The sequence below is a fragment of the Oratosquilla oratoria genome, chromosome 34, assembly GCF_046742065.1.
Source record: "Oratosquilla oratoria isolate Oo_2021 chromosome 34, ASM4674206v1, whole genome shotgun sequence".
NCBI classification, from domain to species: domain Eukaryota; kingdom Metazoa; phylum Arthropoda; class Malacostraca; order Stomatopoda; family Squillidae; genus Oratosquilla; species Oratosquilla oratoria.
The window spans coordinates 31,257,203-31,273,663 of record NC_134810.1 but is presented as its reverse complement, the minus strand read 5'-3'; the positions used below and the strand labels follow the sequence as shown (position 1 = coordinate 31,273,663).

General features: G+C 40.5%; 1 protein-coding gene and 1 pseudogene across 3 annotated transcripts in view; one reads left to right on the top strand and one right to left on the bottom strand.

Moving 5' to 3' along the window:
• Positions 1-16,461, bottom strand: part of Oseg2 (intraflagellar transport protein Oseg2) — a 544,964-nt gene that overhangs the window by 327,337 nt on the left and 201,166 nt on the right. The gene's annotated exons all lie outside the window — the stretch shown is intronic.
• On the top strand, positions 3,725-5,329 carry LOC143018066 (uncharacterized; annotated as a pseudogene).

Genomic DNA, 16,461 nt, shown 5'->3' with positions numbered 1-16,461 from the left:
CCCACCTATTCCAACCAAGATAAGGAGGGAGGGATGGGGTGGATGGGAGTGGAGTATATGGGGATGGAATGGGTGGGAGTGGATTTTATGCCTTTGTTTTTTGGCTACCTCCCTTGTAAGGGGGGAAAAAGCCTTTGGTATATAAATATGTAATATTTATCAAATCTGAATTACTTACCAGATTTTATGGCATATAAGACACACACAAAAAAAAAAAAAAAAAAAAGAGCTGAGGCCTCCAGTAGGCTAATTCTTCTCTGACACTTGATACTGTAAGCTATAATTTTACCCCAGATGATCACTTCTACCTAATCTGTGACTCCATAATAATGATAATACTCTAATGACAATATCAGTGAAAAGGACTGTATTATTACTGTTACTGATGCTTGCTACTGTAAGCTATAATTTTACCCCAGATGATCACTTCTACTTAGCCAGACTCCATAATAATGAAAATACTCAAACAACAATATTAGTAAAAAGGACTGTATTATTACTGTTACTGAAAAAAAAAGAAATAATGTAACAAAATGACAGTGATATTCATTGGTATCAGCTGCTTGATCATACCTATATATCTCGACTCACTCCTACCATTAACCATCTTGAAACTACCTGTACTGAATATAGATATATTACTGCATAAAAATAATGGTAATACACAACCAACAAAGGATAATATTAAACCCATATAGAAATATATCTATCATAGGAAGTGGCCAAAGAAGAATGACTGGTTGTTTCCATATGGTAATAATAATAATAATAGTACACAAATGACATTATGTTATTACTACAGTCTTTTTAACTAATACATACAAATTTTTTTTATATATTAGTGAAAAGGACTATATTATTACCATTACTGGGAGAAAAAAATACATACATACATATATATATACCAAAGACTTTTTCACCCTTACATGAGAGGTAGCCATGAAACAAAGGAACATCCATAGCAAGGATGCTTCATTAAATCAGCAACCCCCTCAAGTAGAAATGGAGAAGACAGGGAGAAATCCCTTCAGGCTGTGTCAATTTATTTCTCACACACACTCCCTCACCTCCCATCCCCTACCCACTCTCCCTCATCCATCACAGCATCATCCATACACAACCATACTCCATTCACCCCTATCTTCTGTCTTCTCTTGTCCTTCCTCAACAGACATTTCCCTCTTTCTCTATGTCCCTTTCACCCTATCCATCCATCTCATCCTTGGTCAACCCCTCATGTTCACTCCTTCCACATCTGCCTTTCGCACCTCTTTCACTAATCTTTCTATACTCATTCTACACACATTTATCTTCAACTTCCTTATTTCACACACCTTCCCAAACTCTGTCACTAACTTCCTCAATCCTTCCTCTCATCTTGCCACAAGCGCAGTGTTGTCAGCAAACAACAACTGGTTTATTTCCCACTTTTCTCAATTTTCTTTAACCATGTCCAATCCCTGACCCACTACCCTTGTATTCACATCTCACACCACCCCATCCATGTATAAATTGAACAGCCAGGGCAACATAACACATCCCTGACAAAGTCCCACCCGTACCTCAAACCACTCACTCTCTCTCCATTTCTAATCCTAACACAAGATCTACTACTCTCGTAAAAACCCTTGACTGCTCTTAACAGCTTTCCTCCTATCCCATAAATCTGCAAAAAAAACCACAGTGCCTTCCTGTCTACCCTGTCATAAGCCTTTTCCAAATCCATAAAAGCCCAAAAAACATCCTTACCTTAGCTTTTTCACATATCTGTCTTACCACAAAATAACCTCACCAGCCAGTCCACCATCATTGTACCACTTTTTTTCAGACATTCTACATGACATCCATCCAACCCAGTTGCCCTACCTCCTCTCATCATCTTAACAACTGCCTTTACTTCACCATCACCAGCTTTATTGATGACGCTCTCATGAGCAGTGCTTCTCTTTCTGGATGCTATGATTGCATTAATTCTACCACTGAATTACTCACGAAAATGGGCTTCTGTTTTAACGTTGCGAAAGCTGTGCTAGACAACCAAAAAGGAAGCAGGCCTGTTACGCCCTCTCCAGGTAACTTTTCGGGTTTTATCTCCGACGGAAGCAGCAGTGAAGAAGGCGAGTTGCATGAAGATTTCCCTATTGGCAGTATTTTGATGCAGTCCTCTAAGGCTTTCGGCCCAGTTGAAGAAGTCTCCGGACATGTTGCCAAACATGTAGCAGACATGGTCAATCAAATATGTGACCACGGCATGAGGGAGGACACCTATAAAGAAACTGCAGAGGACGAGAGTATCAAGAGGCCCGGTAATTGCCCTGCTTTATCCCCAGTTGAGTGCAATATGCAAAATTTGGAGGCGCTAAAACAGGGCGCTAAAAAAGCAGACTTACGCATGAAGGAAGTCAATAAAGATATAACTAAGACGGCTTCCATCATCATCAAATCACTTTCGGTGCTTGACAAAGTGGCCCAGGATGAAGGTAACGCTGTGGTGGCCCATGAGGTGGGCATGATCAATGGTGCTCTGGCACTGTTAGGTCATGCCAACTACCGTAACAACTTGGTTCGCCGTTTTAACATCAAACGGGAAATAAATAAAAAATACTCACACCTATGCTCTGACAAAGTGCCCATGTCACGCTTTCTGTTTGGGGATGACATCTCGCAATCCGCAAGACAAATTGAAGAGGCGGAAAAACTCAAAAGCAAACTCACAGCCAAATCCCCCTTTCCATCCTGGAAGCCAGGCGCATGGAAGTTTGGAAGTGGGCAGACAAGAACCCACTAAAAGTATCGAATACCTTGGCAATGTCATTGACTCGGACAAAAAGATTGTTACCTTACCAATATGTAGGAAAGAAAGAATTCTACTTGGATGTAAACAACTAATAGCTAGACTAGTGACAAAATCAGAGAAGTAGCCAGGGTGATCGGGCTTCTAGTTGCTGCCTTCCCAGCTGTGGAACTTGGAAAGTTACACTATCGTCACCTTGAATCGGCAAAGATTACAGCATTGCGAAGGATTTATGGGAACTTTGAGGATAAAATATTGATCACCGACGAAATGAAAATGGACCTGACTTGATGGATCAAACATGTTGAGACCCAACATAGGCGAATAATTCACCCAACTCCTGAAATTGTCTTATACTCAGATGCTTCAGACTTAGGTTGGGGTGGCTGCATAAATCATCAGTCAGTCAATGGAAGATGGACGTCAGAGGAAAAGAAGCTTCACATTAATACCCGGGAACTCATAGCTGTACTCCTTACATTAAAATCTTTTGCAAATGAGGTCAGAGGAAAGCACATCAAAGTTTTCTGTGACAACACTACAGCAGTTAACTACATCAGTGAAATGGGAGGCACTAAATCGGTAGCATGTAACAATGTCTCCTCTGATATTTGGAACTGGTGTCTAAACAATGATGCCAGGTTCACATGTTCCTACATTCCTGGGAGTGATAATACTTTAGCTGATACAGCATCCAGGAACTTCAATGACAGACATGAATGGAAGTTGGATGAGAATTTTTTTTAAGAAATTAAGCATCATTTTTGGCACACCCAACATTGATCTATTTGCATCTAGGTTGAACAAACAAGAGCCCCAGTTTTGCTCCTGGAGGCCAGACCCAGAATCAAATCATTGTGATGCATTCAACCTTAATTGGGCAACATTAGGTTTCATCTACATTTTCCCCCCTTTCTCCCTGATTGCTAGATGCCTTCAGAAGTTAAGAGCAGAAGGGGCCAGAGGTTGGATGATAGTTCCATTTTGGACATCACAGCCCTGGATGGGAGCACTACTCAGGCTGCTCGTAGAAGATCCAAGAATCATAATGAGGAGAAAGAAAGTGCTGGTGTGGCCCCTGTCGATGGAAGAACATCCCATCATGTCCCATACCAGATTGATGTCCTGTCTACTTTCCAGGAAAGCCTGCGAGCACGAGATATATCTGAAAAAGGTACGGACCTTATCTTGGCATCATGGAAACCCAAAACTAGCAAACAATACAGATCACATATCAACAGGTGGGCACAATTTTGTCATAGACGAGACATCAATCCCACTACTCCCATTGTAACTGACGTCATAAACTTCTTAACAGAAACTTTCCACAGAGGTGTGGGTTACAACAGTATTAACAAGGCAAGGGGGGCCCTATCCTCGCTGGGGATAGCTGTGGACGGATGCAGGGCAGGCAACCATCCCCTAGTCATCAGGTTAATGAGGGGAGTTTTCAACCTGAGGCTTTCAATGCCTAGATATAAGGACACCTGGGATGTCAAACCTGTATTAACAAAACTGAAACAGTTGGAACCCTTACAGTCTCTCCCACTGAAAGAACTTACACTCAAACTAGTAATGCTGATGGCACTTACACAAGCTGCCAGAGTTCAGACCCTACACTTACTAGTACTCAAGAATATAAGCATAAAGGAAGAAGCTATTTCAGTCTGGTTAGGTGACAACATTAAACAATGTCGCCCTGGATTTAACATTCAGTCTGTGAAGTTCTTTCCCTACACTAAGGACGAAAGTTTGTGTGTGTGTGCAGGACTTTGCGCACATATCTGGAAAAAACTAAACACCTCCGAGACGAGACAGGGAAGAAGGACGGAAGACTCCTCATAAGCTTCATCAAACCGCACAAGCCGGTATCAAGAGACACAATTGCAAGATGGATCAAGCATGTACTTACTATCTCTGGAATTGACTCTACCAAATACACAGCGAGCAGTGTCCGCTCGGCTGCTGCCTCTCAAGCTAGATCCATGTCCGTACCTATACGCCACATCATGTCCAAAGCTGGATGGTCAAGAGAATCGACCTTTGCCAAACACTACAACAAGGAAATTGTACAGGAGGGAGACCCATTCCAAGATGCAGTACTGGATTAGCTTGGGCACACTAAATTTGAAATGGAAGAATTGGGGAACGGCCCCCAACTTCACCTGTCTTAAGAACTTCTGAGGCACGACACCCACATGTCTTCAAAACCTCATATGTTTGCGAACCCTCAGCAGAATTGTGATTTGCTGATATAAAATTACTGAAGTACATGAGACTTACCGTAGGTTAGTTGAGATGTGCTTCTGGTTTTATGAAGCAAATCAATTCTGCTGAAGGGTAAGCATTCATATGCCCTCCTCTCCTCCCCTTACACATAACCAACTGGGAATCTCTCCATTACAAAACAATCAAGTTCCAGGTTATCATGTGGGTGCTCGTATTATTCAAAGACTGTTGGACCGGCTGGGCGAAGCGTATCTCATATGAATGCTTACCCTTCAGCAGAATTGATTTGCTTCATAAAACCAGAAGCACATCTCAACTAACCTACGGCAAGTCTCATGTACTTCAGTAATTTTTCAACACTCTCAGATAAAATGCACAAACCGAAATCAACATCATCTTATTTTTACTGCTCATGGTTACTTCAGTAAAAATAATTACCTATTTTTAGTTTTACCTTATAATTAAACTAACAAAGCCTTATCACACACCAGTAAGTAAAAATTATAACATTATGAGTCATGTTTTTAATTTTAAATACATTTATGCAGCAATTTATGGCGTATTTTTTTTAAATACCGGTTTCCAAATTAGCTAAGTCACCCCTTTGCCTCGTGAAATCCGAGACAATTGAAAATTCTAGCGCTAATAGGAATATACGAGCCTGACTGCGAAAGGTACCATTGAGTGCCTATCTAGCGGTTTTAATGCCGACACAAAGGAAACGAATAGTTGTTATTGTGTGCGATATGTAAGCTATGTTTCTCATGTGACCAATAAGGTAAAATCCAGTTCTTGAAATAAGTATAGTTGGCACAGTGGAGAAAGAAAAAGGCAATAAAGTATTAAATGAACGAACGAAGAGAGGCCTGGATATAAGCAAAGTAGAATCACCGAGAGGTGTGATTCCCAAGAGAACATGGTTAAATGATACTCCAAGGATAAACCAAAGGTGGGAGAACAACAGTTTTTCAGGTGTTCAAAGAAATCCAGGAGAAATAGGTAAAGGCTTAGATATAGATATACATACCTACATATACCAAGGCTTTTTCCCCCTTACAAGGGAGGTAGCCAAAGAGAAAAAGACATAAAATCATTCCCACCCATTCCATCTCTAAATACACTCCCCTCCCCTCCACCCTCCCTCTTATCTTAGCACCTCCTGGATGACAGGTCATCCCTGCACCCTGTCCACTGCCCTGGGTCAGAGGCAGTGTCGCAAGGCACAGCACATCCACAGCAAGGCCGCTAGATATAGATGTTAGATATAGTAATGCATTAAGAAATTGCGAAATAAACAAATTGTAAGAAATCATAGATTTAAAGTTGTACTACCAAGCTGTACTTAGGGAATTGATTACTTTGCATAAGAGTAACAAGCAAACGATTAGAGAATTAAATTACCTAAAGAGTGAAACCAACATGCTGAAAAGAGAAAATGAAAAAATGAAAAAGGCCAAAAATAAAAAGGAAGAACTGGAAAAGGTCAAAAAGCAATTACAGGTAGTGACCGGAGAGGTGGAAGAGTCAATTAAAGATACAGACCTCCTTGAAATAAAAAATCAGTGGAAACAGGAACAGGAAAATAAAAAAAATATCCTTTAGAGAAATAGTACAAAAGCAGATGGAGGAATATACAAAAGAAACAGTTATGAAAGTAATTAAACAAAAGGAATATTGGGTGAGACATACAGAATATCAAAACAGAATATCAAAAGATTACAGAATTGGGGAAGAAAAAATAAAAAAAGAAAACTCGGAAAAAGATCTTGGAGTAATGATTGGAAAGGATATGAAACCTGATAAGCATATGAATAAAATATTTGGGGAAACATACAACTTATTGAGGTCAATCAAAGTGGCATTTACTTATATGGATGAAGAAATGATAAAGAAAATACTAACTACACTAATAAGACCAAAACTTGAGTACACAGCATCACTTTGGACACCCAGTACCAAAAAGAATATTAAGAAACTAGAAAGATTACAAAGAGCGACAACCAAACTAGCACCGACTCTCGCCGAGTTAACATATGAGCAAAGACTGTCCAAACTGAATCTACCAACTCTGGAACAAAGAAGAGAAAGAGGAGATTTGCTGACTATCTACAGAATAATGAAAGGAATGGAAGTTCTAGACAGGAACGACTTGTTAGTGTGGGACAACGGTAAAACGAGGGGACACGGAAAAAAACTGAAAAAGGATAGTTATAGAAAAAACTTGAAAAGGAACAGTTTCCTACACAGAGTGATAAATACATGGAACAAATTAGACAACAAAACAGTATGTGCAAACACTATACAAGATTTTAAGATCAAACTTGATGCGGAGAGACACAAAGACGGGTCACCACGAGCATAGCTCCCCTCCCGTATATTACAACTAGGTAAATAGGTAAATACAGTTGACAAAGGTAAATGCAGTGTGGTCCATGGTATCTAAGAAAAACATGTGTATAAATACCAGAGAGGAAAGGAGGAAAAGGAAATAGCTAAGGAATTTTAAAATTCAGGACGAAAGTCAAAATTTTAACAAAGAAATTGATGAGATTCACAGGATAGGCAAATATTCAAAAGAAAAACAATATAGACCTCTCAAAATAAAACTAAGAACTAAAATGATAGCTGTGAAGGTACTATCATAAGTGGTTGAATTAGCATACAGCGAGAAATTCAAACATATATGGATAAAAAAGGAAATGAGTGATGAGGAAAAAAGAAAGACAAGGCTCTCAGAATTGAAGCCAGTAATAGAAATGGAAAAGAACAGAGACGGAAAAAAATTAGTTTTTTTTTTGGAGAGTACTGGACCTGCGACTGAAAAAATGGTACATCAGAAAAATGGAAACTTAAACCAAAAAAGAGAATAAAATATGAAACTAAAAGTGGCATACACAAATATTGACATTATGATCTCTGGAATTAATAAACTAAACTATCTAGAAATAGAGAAACCTGACATTATGGGAATTGTGGAGACAAAACTGAAAGGCCCTCTATCAACAAGTATGGTGGGACAAGATCTATACAACCACTGGGCAAAAAATAGAACAGATAAACCTGAAGGAGGTCTCACGATATTGACCAAAAAGGGTCTGAATGTGACAGAGATAAATGAAAGTAAACATAATATGAAATTACATACATACATACATATACCAAAGGCTTTCCCCCTTACAAGGGAGGTAGCCAAAAAGAAAAAGGCAAGGAAACCATTCCCACCCATTTCATCCCTAATACACTCCACTCCCCTCCACCCTCTACCCCCTCTCTTATCTTGGCACCTCATGGATGATGGTTCATCCCTGCATCTTGTCCACTGCCCTGGGTCAGAGAGTGTGTCGCAAGACACAGCACATCCACAGCAAGGCCGCTTCATTAAATCAACGACCCCCCCACCCTTCATCCCCTCATGCAGAAAAGTAGAAGACAGGGAGAAATCCCTTTGGGCTGCATCATTTTCTCACACATACTACCTTAACCCCTATCCCCCCATCCATTCCACCTCATGCATCACAACATCATCCATATACAACCATTCTCCATTCACCCCTGTCTTCTGTCCTCTCCCACCCTTCCTCAACAGACATTCCCCTCTTCCCCAAAGCCCCTTTCACACCATCCATCCATCTCATCCTAGGATGCCCCCTCATGTTCACTCCCTCCACCTCTGCCTTCCATACCTCTTTTACTAGTCTTTCTTCACTCATTCTTTCCATGTGTCCAAACCATCCCAATACTCGTTCATCCACCATCTCCCAACTCCCTTACTACCCGTTCTCCTCCTCACCTCATTTCTCACTCAATCCAGCCTAGTAACCCCTAACATACTTCTCAGACACCTCATCTCAAACACATTCAAACTCCTCTCTTCCTCTCTTATGTTCCATGTTTCTGCCCCAAACAGTGCTGTTGGCACAATCACTCCTTCATACAATCTCCTCTTAGCCTCTATTCTCAAATGTCTATTCCTCATTACACTTTTTAATCTCGCTTCTCTCAATCTACATTCTACCTCCACCTCCACCCTTTCCTGCCATATTCACACCCAAGTATCTAAAACTATCCACTTCCTCCAGTCACTCTCCCTTAAAGCTCAATTCCAGTCTGCTGCCACTTTCCCCCCTTGTACATCTCATCACCTTACGTTTACCCATATTTATCTTCAACTTTCTTCTTACACACACTCTCCCAAACTCTGTCACCAACTTCCTCAATCCCTCTTCTGATCATGTTACAAGTGCAGTGTCATCCGCAAACAACAGCTGGCTCACCTCCCACTTTTCTCCATTAACTTTAAACATTTCCAATCCCTGACCCACTATCATTGCATTTACCTCTCGCACCACCCCATCCATGTATAAGTTGAACAGCCAGGGCAACACAACACATCCCTGATGAAGTCCCACCTTTATCTCGAACCACTCACTCTCTCCATTTCTAATCCTGACACATGCTGTACTACTCTAGTAAAAACTCCTGACAGCTCCTAGAAGCTTTCTTCCTATCCCGTATATCTGCAAAACCTCCCAGAATGCCTTCCTGTCTACCCTGTCATAAGCCTTTTCCAGATCCATAAAAGCCAAAAAAACATCATTACCTTTTCCTATAGCTTTCTCACATATCTGTCTTACCACAAAAATCTGATCTATGCAACCTTTACCTGTCCTGAATCCACACTGTTCCTAGCCAAATACTACCCCTGTTCCTCTCCCAATGTTCTCAATCAAGGTCCTCCCATAAGCCTTCCCAACTACACTTAAACTAATGCCTCTGAAGCTACTACACTCACACTTGTCCCCTTTTCCCTTGTAAACTGGAACTATACAGGCACTCCTCCAGTCCTCTGCAACTCTACCCTCTCTCCAGCAAACATCACATAACCTCACCAGTCAGTCCACCATCACTGTACCTCCCTTTTTAAGACATTCTGCTTGGCATCTATACAAACCAGGTACCTTACCTGCTCTCATCATCTTAACAACTACCTTCACTTCATCCTTCCTTATTTCTCCTCCATTTTCCTCACTCATCACGGTCATTTTCTTAGCACTTCCCACTGCAACTATCTTTCCCTCCCTATCCTCCTTCACATTTAGCAACTCCCTAAAATACTCTGCCCATCTTCCCCTTACTGTCTTCTCTTCCATTATCATCTCTCCATCTGCACCTTTTACCTTTTCTTCTCTACTTGAATCGCCTCCTCTTCCTCTCTTAATTTCTATCCAAATCATCTTTTTATTACTTTCAAAATTTTCTGTCATACTCTTATCCCATTTCACATCTGCTCTCCTCTTTGCCTCCTTTAACTTGTGTTTTACTTCTCTTCTCTTTTCTTTGTACTTCTCATATGACTCCCTTGTCCTATTTTGTAACCAATCTGTGAAAGCTCGCTTCTTCTCTTCTACAACCTTCTTTGTCTCCTCATCCCCTCATTCACTAACCTTCCTTCTATTTCCTCCTGTCCTTCTTGTTTCACACACCATCTTTGCACACTTTGTGACTCCCTCCTTGAACCATTCCCATTCCTCCTCCACTCCTAGCTCTATCCTGCATTCCCTGCCACTCCTCTCTCAGCTTCTTCTTGTACTCCTTCTCCTTTTCCTTTTCCTTTAAAGAGTTCACTCTATGCACCTCCCTACCTTTTGTCCTTTTCCTCTTTCTCCATCTATCCTTCACTCTCAACTTACCTTCCACCAAAAAATGATCTGATATTCCTCCACTCTCTCCCCTTAGGACATGTACATCCTTAACTCTTCCTATTATACTCCTATCTACCACTACATAGTCCATTAACGCTCTATCTACCTCCCTTCCATCCACCACCCTCTCCCATGTGTACTTATGCTTGACTTTCTTCCGAAACACTGTATTTACTATCATCAACTCTCTTTCTAGACACATCTCCACCATCAACTCTTCACTACAATTCTTAACTGGAACTCCTCATTTCCCAACCACTCCATCAATTGGTTCCTTTCCTACCCTAGCATTAAGGTCTTCCAATACTACTACATTGATGTTCCTCCCTAATCCCTCTATGCACTCATTTAAATCTATCCAAGAAGCCTCCCTTTTTTCTACACTCTTCTCAATACCAGGCCCATATGCACTTACAAAAACCCACATCTCCTTTCCCAGTTTCACCCTCATCCACATTAACATTGAAGAAACCTCCTTCCATTCCACTACACATTTACCTATTTCTTCACTTACTAGAATAGCCACCCCTTCTCTCCCTCGCCCCCTCTTCACTCCTGAGAACCTCCCAACTACATTCCCAAACTCACACTCACCCTTCCCTCTCAACTTGGTTTTACTCAAAGTCAACACATCCATCTTTCTTTTCACAAACATACTACCTATCTCTTCCCTTTTACTCTCATCTGTACCACATCCACGCACATGAAAAGACCCAAACCTTAGGGTGCTGGTTGGAAAACACCGAGACCCTCTTATGCCTTTACTTATTTTTAGGAATATCCCATGTGGGGCTACAGGGAGAAGGATACCTGGTCCCAAACCCTCTCCCGTTTTTCTCGTCTTTTATGATCCAAGTGGGAATACTTGGTGGCAGCATTCTTTTACCCCACCACAGGGTAGGCGAAACAAGGAGATGAAATTCAGGAGAAATGGTACAGGACAGCAACAAGGGGTTGGGGGACAGGATAATGGAAGGACAGTAGCAGTATAATAAAAGTTTCATCATATCTCTGTGAGCAGAGTCCTCCTCTATCACAGACAAAATGATGTGTGACTCTGGTCCATAGAGGTGCCCCATATAGACCCTAAAGTATCAACTGCATGCTACTTTGCCATAACAACATGCAGCCAATACCCCAGACTGAGTATGATAAAAGTCGTAAATAAAAATATGAAAGGTAGAACATTTGTAGCAGTGTATGTGCCACCAAAAACACAGGCTTGGTCTGATAGTGATCATTCTAAATCACTGGAAGAAACAATGAACATGCTAAATGAGTTATTGATAGAGAGTGATAACATAATATTTATGGGTGACTTTAATGCAAAGGATATAATCTGGGAAGAAATGATAGTAAAATGGGGTGAAGAACTTTGGAGCAACATTCTGCTGGATATGACCATCGAATATGTAGATTGAGAGAAGCGAGTAAATGCCTTGGTGGGTTAAAGAGTGTAATGAGGAATAGACATTTGGGAATGGATGCTAAGAGGAGACTGTATGAAGGAGTGATTGTGCCAACAGCACTGTATGGGGCAGAAACATGGAACATAAGAGAGGAAGAGAGAAGGAGTTTGAATGTGTTTGAGATGAGGTGTCTGAGAAGTATGATGGGGGTTACTAGGCTAGATAGAGTGAGAAATGAGGAGGTGAGGAGGAGAACAGGGGTGGAAAAGGAGTTGGGAGATAGGGTTGATGAAAGAATATTAGGATGGTTTGGACACATGGAAAGAATGAGTGAAGAAAGACTAGTAAAAGAGGTGTGGAAGGCAGATGTGGAGGGAGTGAACATGAGGCGGCGTCCTAGGATGAGGTGGATGGATGGGGTGAAGGGGGCTTTGGGGAAGAGGGGAATGTCTGTTGAGGAAGGACGGGAGAGGACAGAAGATAGGGGTGAATGGAGAATGGTTGTATATGGATGATGTTGTGATTGCATGAGGTGGAATGGGCGGGTGGATGGGGGGTGAGGTAGTATGTGTGAGCAAAATTTTGACGCAGCCCGAAGGGATTTCTCCCCGTCCTCTCATTTTATGCAATGGGGGGACGGAGTGGGGGGTCGCCGATTTAATGAAGTGGCCTTGCTGTGGATGTGCTGTGTCTTGCAACACTACTTCTGACCCAGGGTAGTGGACAAGGTGCAGGGATGACCCGTCATTCAGGAGGTGCTAAGATAAGAGGGAGGGTGGAGGGGTGTGGAGTGTATTCAGGGATGGAATGGGTGGGAATAATTTTATGCCTTTTTATTTTTGGCTACCCCCCTTGTAAGGGGGAAAAAGCCTTGGTATATGTATGTATGTATGTAGAAACAATGAGGAACCATCAAAACTAGACATATTAACTTCTGAACTGGATATCGTGAACAAAATGGAGTATAAAACACCAATTGGTAAGAGTGACCATATACTAATAGAGTTTGAATTAAAAGAACAAACAATATAAGAAGGAACGATAAAAATAGAGAAGGAAGATTAATGTACAACAAAACGGATTTTTGTAAAACCAACTACACTTAACAAGCTAATCCCTCTGAAACTACTACACTCACACTTATCCCCTTTTCCCTTGTAAAGTGGAACTATACAGACACTCTTCTAGTCCTCCGGCCCTCTACCCTCTCTTAAACAAACATTAAATAACCTCACCAACCAGTCCACCATCACTGTACCTCCTTTTTTCAGACATTCTGCATGGCAACCATACAAACCAGGTGCTTTACCTGCTCTCATCATCTTAACAACTACCTTCACTTCATCCTTCCTTATTTCTCCTCCATTTTCCTCACTCATCACGGTCATTTTCTTAGCACTTCCCACTGCAACTATTTTTCCCTCCCTATCCTCCTTCACATTTAGCAACTTCCTAAAATACTCTGCCCACTCTTCCTCTTACTGCCTTCTCATCCATTATCATCTCTCCATCTGCACCTTTTACCTTTTCTTCTCCACTTGATTTGCTTCTTCTCTTCTACAACCTTCTTTGTCTCCTCATCCCATCATTCATTATCCTTACTTCTATTTCCTCCCATCATTCTTATTCCACATACCATCTTTGCACACTTTGTGACTCCTTCCTTAAACCATCCCCATTCCTCCTCCACTCCTAGTTCTACTCTATCCTTTACTCCCTCTCACTCCTCTCTCAGCTTTTTGTATTCCTCCTTTTCTTACTCATTTAAAGAGTTCACTCTAAGCACCTCCCTACCTTTTGTCCTTTTCATGTTTCTCCATCTATCCTCCACTCTCAACTTGCCTTCCACCAAAAAAATTATCTGATATTCCTTCACTCTCTCCCCTTAGAACATGTACATCATTAAGTCTTCCTACTAAACTCCTGGTTACCGCTACATAGTCCATTAACGCTCTATCTACCACCCTCTACCACTCTTCCATCCACCACCCTCTCCCATGAGTACTTATGCTTGACTTTCTTCCGAAACACTGTATTTCCTATCATCAACTCTCTAGACACATCACCATCAACTCTCCACTATGATTCTTTTCTGGAACTCCACATTTCCCAACCACTCCGTCAATTTGTTTATTTCCTACCTTAGCATTAAGGTCTCCCAATACCACTACATTGACATTCCTCCCTAATCTCTCTATACTCTCATCTCAATCTATCCAAAAAGCCTCCCTTTTTTCTACACTCTTCTCAATACCAGGCCCATATGCACTTACAAAAACCAAACGAATGGAGCAGTACGTCTTTTTAGAGCGCTGGCTTACGAGCGAAAATATAAACAAGAAATTGGAAGCGAACAGCATTGGCCTTGTTGTTTATATACGGTGTGGCAGGGGCTGTGTATTGGTGGTGAAATGATGTAGGTCGTAATTGTATCTCCGCTTAACTTTTTTTTTTTCTGTTCTTTTTTTTGTGTTGTTTTTCAAAATGGAAACCCCTAAAGCTAAAGACTCGACTAAAAGAAGCCTGGATGAAACAAGAATCAAAACACCATTAGGGGTAGTAAGAAAAAAATCATGCTTCGCATCAACACCTAGAGAATACCAAAGGTTAGACGTAAGTAGATTTTCCAGTTTTGAAGAGAAGGCAGAGGATTACTTAGAGTAGAGATGGATAGAGAACCCAGATACAGGAATATAATGAGGAATAGAGATTTAAAAGACATCGTTGATGAACTATTAGAGCTTAAAAGCGAATACAAGACAATGTACCAGGAAGTATCAAACTTAAGAAAAGCTAACGAAGAGAACAATAGGGAGATTGACGAGTTGAAAAGGGAATTAAAACAGCTTAAGGGTGATAATGAGAGGCTGAAAAGTGAGGAGAATAGTAGGAACGAGGCTCTGAAACGAGAAATTAAAAGTCAAATGAAGGAAGTGACTGAAAAGGTGGAAGAAAAAATCAAGGAGAATGACCTACAGGAAATAAAAAAAAACAGTGGAAAATTGAACAGGAAAGTCAAGAAATATCCCTAAAGAAAATAATGGAACAACAGGTAAAAGATAATACCAAAGAAACTGTAATTCAGATTATTAAAGAGAAAAGTAACCTAGTTAGGGACACAGTGGATAGAAAAAGGTGTATAGTAGTCTATGGCATTAAAGAAAAGCACAATGTACCAAGATATCAGAGGGAAAAGGAAGAAAAAGAGATTGCCAAAGAAATACTAAAAGAGTTACAAACAGATGAGTTAGGCTGGGACCGAGAAATCGAGGAAACCCATAGAATGGGCAGGTACTCTAAAGATAAACAGTATAGACCACTAAAAGTTAAACTTAGATCGCAATCAAGCGCAGAAGAAATATTATCTAGAACAACAAGATTAGCAAACAGCGAACAGTACAAAAATATTTGGATAAAAAAAGAAATGAGTGAGGAAGAAAAAGAGAAAGAAAAAGAACTTAGGAATGAGAATAGAACTGAAAGGGAAAGGGAGGAGCTTTTTTGGAGAGTGATAGACATGAGGCTGAGAAAAAGATATATAGGGAAAATAGAAACAAAGATGACAGAAGGGGAGGAGGAGAAAAGCTAAAAATAGCTTATACAAATATAGATGGAATAATCTCAGGAATAAACGAACTAAATGATTATCTAGTCTCAGAAGAACCAGGCATAATGGGAATAGTAGAAACCAAATAAAAGTACACCCTAACACCCCACACTGTGGGACAAGGTGTATACAACTGTTGGACAAAGAATAGAAAGAACAAACAGGGCGGAGGAGTTCTAATATTGACTAAGAAAGATTTGAGTGTAACAAAAATAACTGAAGGAAAAAATAATGTAGAATCAATTATAGTACTAGTTGAAGGTAAACAAATGAAGAGAAGAAAATTTGCAGTGGTATATGTACCTCCTAAAACACAAGCCTGGACAGAAAGGGATCATTCCGAGTCACTAGAAGATACAAAAGATGAATTAATTGAAACACTGAAAGATGGAGGAAATACAGTAATTATGGGTGACTTTAATTCAAAAGAAATATGCTGGGAAGAAATGACAGTGAAGGGGGGAGAGAAACACTGGGGCAATGTATTCCTTAACTTGACCATTGAATACACAATGACCCAGTGGATTAAAGAAAATACTGATACAGAGGAAATGAAGAACCCTCAAAATTGGACTTAATACTTACGACAGAACCTGAGATTATTGAAAAAAATTATTATAAAACTCCGATAGGAAAAAGTGACCACGTACTAATTGAAATGGAATTGAAAGAACAAATGGACCAAAGCAAAAATGATAAACATAGAATAGGAAGACCTAT